The following is a 7,706-nucleotide window of genomic DNA, read 5'->3' as shown; positions in this document are numbered from 1 at the left end:
AATATAATATAAGTTCCGTGTCTCTGAGATTTTGGGCATAGGCCGGAGATATTTATGCGTTTTCCCTATATTTAAAGCATAATTTTGGATTTTATATGAATACTTTACACTCTTTTAACTTCACTCATATATATGAATACTGAATTTTGAATTCTAATCTCTCGTGATTTATACATACCTATTTTCATAGTCTAATGTCAATTACCCAACGAGTTCTTGCTGGCTTTAACTAGACAATGTATACTATAAAGAGATTGGTTGTTACACTGAACCATTGCTAATAAATTAAATGTAGTCGATCGCATTTATTCAAGTTTATTATATACCAACCAAATACTACTCCATTAGTGAACTTCAATTTCCATAGAAATTAAACTGTTCATGTGCACGTGAAATGAAACATAACTTCATCAAGGTCCTAGAATTAAATGTGTATAGCTAGCTAGAGTATGCTTCTTATTAATAATTTTGAACCATATTATAGTGGGAATTAAAAAGATTTAATTAGAGAATAAAGAGCTAGAGCTAGATCCTAGTAGTACGTATATTTATACAAATATGGTTCAAGACAATGACCATGTCTGAGATTTTTTCATCAAAATTCAAATAGGAGTTTCCATATGTTATCATACATAATTATTTACTATGAGGACTTTGGATAGAGAAATTTCAATATTCTTTTTTTTTAGATTACTCTTAATTGGTACCTCAGTTTGTTCTAGGTATAATAGATAGATAGTTCATTGCGTTGTTGCTTGTATATACACAAGAACAAGTAGTTGAAAACGATTGAATTACATTAAAGGTGCTACAGTTGTCATTGACAATTATTGATGACACTGACAATCTTGATATATACTTCGATTCATATGGGGTACGATAGGATATTCAAATATATCAAATTTAGATTTTTTTTTAATTAAAGATATAACTAATCTCATGATAAGTTTTACCTCAAACTTACTGAAATTTTATCTCATTTAGAAACTGGAATAAATTAATTCAAAAATTATAATCCACATCGAACAATGTCCTTAGGAGGCTAATTATCAGAATGTACATAGCTAATGTTTGTAAAATTATTTTAAAAAGAAGTGGATACTCGATCGCTTCATTATTTTCTCTATTTTGGGAAAATGATCCAAAATCTAAAATCATGATAACACCTATCCTAACTTAATTTCCAGTGTCAACCATACAAGAGCTCATATAGGAGATCAGTACAGCTCTTCACAAATACGAGTTGTCTAGAACGTCAAAAAACAAAAAAACAAACAAATGAAATTTGGAGATACACCTTTTTTTTTTTTTGGAATACTCACGCCCTTTAGCTTTACTCCAGGGCAAAGAAATCCTAGCCCGCGATGTGTCAAGCGACATCCCTTCATCGAAAAATTTATATAGACAAGTGAAATTTTAATTTTATAGTATGCAGTCCTAACACCTCTTGATACAAGGTTAAGCTTTAGTAGATTGGTTAAGGGGTTGCAATAGTAACACTAACACTCACTACAACAAAAATGACCATTAGCGACATTTAATTCTTAATTGCAGCTAATATGTAGTTTTAGCGGCAATTGTCACTCTTTACATATGTCGCTTAAGCCTTTAGCGACATTAGTTTTAATGACACTTAAATAATGTTGGTAAAGACGTTAGCACTATTTATTAGTGTAATATTTAATGCCGCTAAAAGTTATTTTTATTGTAATGACTGATTAGTTGGGTTACTGTGCTAGTATTTTCTGATGTGAAAGTTCAGACTGTGCTTCAACCACAGAGCATACTCAGATAAAACCTTGGCTCTGATACCAGTTTGTTGGGAAAAAACAATGGAAGCCAACACAAGTAGAATGGTTACTTTGAATGGTGTTAATTATGCCATTTGGAAGGAAAAAATGGAAGATCTGCTTTATGTCAAGAACTTTTAACAAACCAGTATTTACCACTGTAAAGCCTGATAATAAAACAGATGAAGAGTGGAATCTGTTGCACAGGCAGGTTTGTGGATTCATTAGGCAATGGGTCGATGATAATGTGTTGAACCATATTTCTGGGGAGACACATGCTCGAACCCTATGGGAGCATTTTGAAAGTTTGTATGCTCGGAAGACTGGCAATAACAAAATCTTCTTAATAAAGCAGATGTTGAGTTTAAAATATCATGATGGTTCTTCGATGACAGTCCATCTGAATAATTTTCAGGGGATCATGAACCAATTATCAGCTATGGACATCAAATTTGATGAAGAAATTCAAAGCTTGCTTCTACTTGGTTCCCTATCAGACTCTTGGAAAACATTTAGAACTTTATTGTCAAATTCTGCTCCGAATGGTGTGATCTCTATGGATTCCGCCAAGAGTAGTGTCTTGAACGAAGAGATGAGAAGAAAATCTCTAGGTTCTTCAACGTCGGATGTCCTGATAACTGGCCCTAGGGGAGAAACAAAACTCGTGGTTCTCGGTATAGAGAACAAAATAGGAGCAAATCCAGAAGCAGACTTAAGGATATTGAGTGCTATCATTGTGGTATGAAAGGGCACATAAAGAAGTTCTGCAGGAAGTTGAAGAGGGAAAACAAAAACAAAGAGGAAACTAAGGAAGATGACAATGAAAATTGCGTAGCCACCGTTACCACCGAAGATCTTGTTAGTGTCCTTGATGCGGATATGATAAATATTGCTTGTGATGAATCAAGCTGGGTTGTGGACACTGGTGCCGCATATCATGTGACATCAAGGAATGATTTTTTCTCTTCCTATACTCCTGGTGATTTTGGAACCTTGAGTATGGGTAATGAGACTGTTTCTAGGGTGGTTGGTATTGGTACAATTTGTTTGGAAACTGGTGTTGGAACTAAACTAGTTTTGAAAAATGTGAAACATGCTCCTGATGTTCGTCTGCACCTAATTTCAGTTGGTGTTTTAGATTATGAAGGATATGTTGGTACCAACGGTGATGGAAAATGGAAGCTCATTAAGGATTCCTTGATTGTGGCTCGTGGTAACAAACGTCGTGGTCTATACTGGACTACGGCCTCTGCTTGTGTTGATATGGTGAATGCGGTTGAGAGTGATAGCTCTTCAACGTTATGGCACAAGAAACTTAGCCAGATCAGCGAGAAAGGACTTAATGTTCTAGCCAAGAAGAAGTTTTTGTCAAATTTCAAAAGTGTTAAATTAGAAAAGTGTGAGCACTGCTTGGCTGGTAATCGAAATAGAGTTTTCTTTAAGTCCTACCCTCCTTCGAGAAAGACAGAGTTGCTTGACTTGGTGTACTCTGATTTATGTGGTCCAATGAAGACAAAGACATTGGGTGGTGCACTCTACTTTGTCACCTTCATTGATGATTGCTCGAGAAAACTTTAGGTCTATGTCTTGAAGACTAAAGACCAAGTGTTAGGTGTCTTTAAGTAGTTTCAGGCTTCAGTTGAAAGAGAAACTGGAAAGAAAGTGAAATGTATTCGTACTGATAATGGTGGTGAATATTGTGGACCATTTGACGAATACTGCAAGCATCAAGGTATTAGACACCAGAAGACTCCTCAGCTTAATGGTTTGGCTGAGAGAATGAACAGGACCTTGATGGAAAGAGTTTTATGTTTGCTTTCTGAAGCAAAGTTGCCGAACTCATTTTGGGGTGAGGCTTTATTGACCGCTGGACATGTTATTAATTTATCTCCGGCTGTTGCTTTGCAAAGTGATGTACCAAATAGTGTTTGGTACGGAAAGGATGTTTCCTATGACCATTTGAGAGTATTTGGTTACAAAGCTTTTGTACATGTGCCAAAAGATGAGAGGTCAAACTTAGATGTCAAGACAAGGCAGTGCATCTTCATTGGATATAACCTTGACGAATTTGGTTACAGGCTTTATGATCCAATTGAAAGAAACTTATGAGAAGCCGTTATATTATTTTCATTGAGAATCAAACAATTGAAGATATTGACATAGCGGAGAAGCTAAAATATTTAAGTTTTGATGGTATAGTTCATCATGATGAAGTTCCTCACACAAGTGTGCATGATGTTGTTGGGCTTGATAATCATGGTGGCGCCCAAAATCATGTATCGAATCAACATGTTGATGTTGATAATAACAATGATATTGTTATTGATGATCCTGTAGCTCATGAAGTTGTGGACGAATCAAATATTCCACTTCGGAGGTCCACAAGACAGCGGTTTCCTTCCTCCCATTATTCACCTAATGAGTATGTGTTACTCACTGACGGAGGAGAACCTGAACGTTATGAGGAGGCCATGAAAGATGAGCACAAGGATAAATGGATTGAAGCCATGCAAGATGAGATGAAGTCTCTGCATGAGAACCACACTTATGAGTTGGTAAAATTGCCCAAGGGCATGAGAGCTTTGAAGAACAAGTGGGTGTTCAAAGTTAAAGTTGAAAAACACAACTTGAAGCCCATATACAAATCTAGATTGGTTGTTAAGGGATTTGGTCAAAGAAAGGGTATTGACTTTGACAAAATATTTTCTCTTGTTGTGAAAATGTCCTCGATTCGCACAGTTCTAGGTTTGGCTGCTAGTCTTAATTTAGAGATTAAGCAAATGGATATGAAGACGGCCTTCCTTCACGGTGACCTAGATGAAGAGATTTATATGGAACAACCTGAGGGCTTCAAAGTAGAAGATAAAGAAAATTTTGTGTGGAAACTCAAAAAGAGTCTTTATGGCCTAAAACAAGCTCTCAGACAGTGGTACAAGAAGTTTGAATCTGTTATGGGGAAGCAAGGCTATAAGAAGACTTCTTCAGATCATTGCGTATTTGTACAAAAAATTTCTGACAATGATTTTATCATCCTTTTGCTGTATGTGGATGATATGTCGATTGTGGGCAAGAATACTTCCAAGATTGACGAGCTGAAGAAAAAATTGTGTAAGCCTTTTTCTATGAAAGACTTGGGTCATGCCAAGCAAATTTTGGGCATTAGAATTACTCATCTCAGAGATGAAAGGAAAATTTATTTGTCCCAGAAGAAGTACATTGAACATGTACTGGAGCGCTTCAATATGAAGAATGATAAGCCTGTTAGTACACCTCTTGCTGGTCATATGAAGTTGAGCAAGAAAATGTGTCCTACAGCTAGGGAAGAAAAAGAGAACATAGCCAAAGTTCCATATTCCTCCGTCGTCGAAAGTCTAATGTATGCAATGGTATGCACTAGACCTGATATTGCTCACGCAGTTGGTGTTGTCAGCAGATTTCTCAAAAATCCGAGAAAAGAGCATTGGGAAGCTGTGAAGTGGATACTCAGGTATCTTAGAGGAAGCTCAGATGAATGTTTATGTTTTGGAGCATCAAATCCAATCTTGAAAGGCTATACAGATTCTGATATGGCAGGTAACCTTGATAACAGAAAATCCACTACTGGATATTTGTTTACTTTTTCAGGGGGAGCTATATCATGGCAGTCAAAGTTGCAGAAGTGTGTTGCACTATCTACAATTGAAGCTGAGTATATTGCGGCTACTGAAGCCGGCAAGGAGATGATATGGCTAAAGCGATTTCTTCAAGAGCTTGGTTTAAATCAGATGGAGTATATTTTCTATTGTGACAGCCAGAGTGCAGTAGACTTGAGCAAGAACTCCATGAACCATGCAAGAACAAAACATATCGACGTCAGATATCATTGGATTCTTGAGGAAGTAGAGAGTGAATCATTTCACGTCAAAAAGATTCATACAAGTGAAAATCCTGCAGATTTGCTGACCAAGACGATACCGAAAGACAAATTCGAGTTATGCAAAGAACTTGTGGGTATGAGCTTTCTCTAAAGAAGATGAAGATACCTTCTTCCAGTAAATAGGACTGGAGGGGGAGATTTGTTGAATCCATCCCATTTTTTGGTCAACTTTAGCTATTCAATTGCTACAAGCAATTGTTAAAAAGGAATAGTAATTGGAGTTGAAAATAAAAGATTTGGTGGTTGGCAAATTGGTAAGATTTGCAACCATTTTTGACTTTGCTATATTTACCTATGTCATTAGTGACATAAGCATGGTTTTATCCTTCTATAAATAGAGCATTCTTGCTCATTTGTAGAACACACCAAATTAGAGAGAAAAACCATTTTGAGAGCAAAGTGAGGTATTCCATAGACTATACAAGAAAAATAGACTGTGAAGAAAAATAGAGTGTGAGCGATAATTTTAGTAAGGTAGAAACCAAAAGAGTGTTGTTCCTTTTGAGTGTGTAGTAGTCACTTTGAGTACTGTATTCATGACTACATTGTGTAAAATTCTTTACTTTAGTGATATCATTTGCTCCTCTTGGCCCGTGGTTTTTTCCCTTATTGAGAAGGGTTTCCACGTAAAATTCTTGGTGTCGCTATTTTCCCATTTATTTCCATTACTTTTACCATATCTATTTTTGTGTTTATCCGCATTTTTCCAACAATACTGTGCTAGTATACTAACAATTTATGTGGGGGTTCTATGAGAGGATCGAATATATGCATTTGTGGTTTCACGAGAGGACTGAGTATATGTGATTGTGATAATGTGGGACATGTTTTATGCATTGATTGTTCATTGGGACTAGATTCCATGTGGTCGTATTTGTGGTTATATGTGTTGGATTGTATCACTAGTTACTTGTTTTCATTTGTGTGTAATGGTGCATTTCAATTCAGGGTAAGGATTGAGAGTTTGGACTATGTTGTACCACTAGACCAAAAATATTTTTTAGCGATAATTAATTAATGACAATAACTTAATTGTTGCTACAAAATGTATTTTTAATAACAATTAACACTCTTTGTAAATGTCCTAAGGTCTATAGCAACATTAGATCGATAGCAGTTAACTAATGCCAATAAAAAATTTAACACTCTTCATTAATATGTGTATTTATTGCTGCTAAAATCTAGTTTTATCATTATGTAGTTGTGATGTTAATTGTATGGTATATGATTTGCCAAGTTGGGGGTAACCAAGTCAAATTGATATATAATGGGGTCTGGTGATTGTTTAAAGGCTGAGACCTGTTATGGTGGTTACATATTTAGAACATATCTGATAAGGGTGATTTGAGTCAAGATAGTTTACTAAAAGTCTTGCATGTGATATACTTGAATAAGTTACGGGTCAAGGGTCAAGGTGGTTGTGTGAGATTTTGAGGGAAAGTAGTAGGTTGGTTAATAGAGTTGGTAGCGGTCTTGTGTTAGATAAATCTCTACGTGATAAAAGTGTTAGGCTATAATATGATATGAGAGTGACATAAACAGTAAGCTTGGGAACTCTTCTTAGTAGGTGGAGTCGGCAGCAAAAGTGGGTGGGGTAACTGGAGCTAGAATATATGAGTTTCAAGAAGTGTGATTATGTTAAGCATGGTGAATGACGATTCAAAGCCCTAGTTTATGTTCACATTTATGAGCAATTGCATGATATTATATGACAGGTTCAGATCGATCGATAATGCTTATCAATACATGTTGTTTATACTTATACTATTTTTACTATATGCTACCTGACACAGTCTATCAGTGATATTTCATAAGTGAAGACAATGGTGTTCTCCAACAGCTTCTACTCATATTTCCTTATGGTGTGAAATGTGTCATAAATTTCTTTTACCCATTGTATTTTCTTAGTCACTCTTGTACCTTGATCTTAGGGGTATTTAGACGCCTAAGTTGTCAATATTTGCCCATGAATTGATTGAATATATATATATATATATATA

The sequence above is a fragment of the Solanum pennellii genome, chromosome 8 (assembly GCF_001406875.1).
Source record: "Solanum pennellii chromosome 8, SPENNV200".
NCBI classification, from domain to species: Eukaryota; Viridiplantae; Streptophyta; class Magnoliopsida; order Solanales; family Solanaceae; genus Solanum; species Solanum pennellii.
This window is presented reverse-complemented; position numbering follows the sequence as displayed.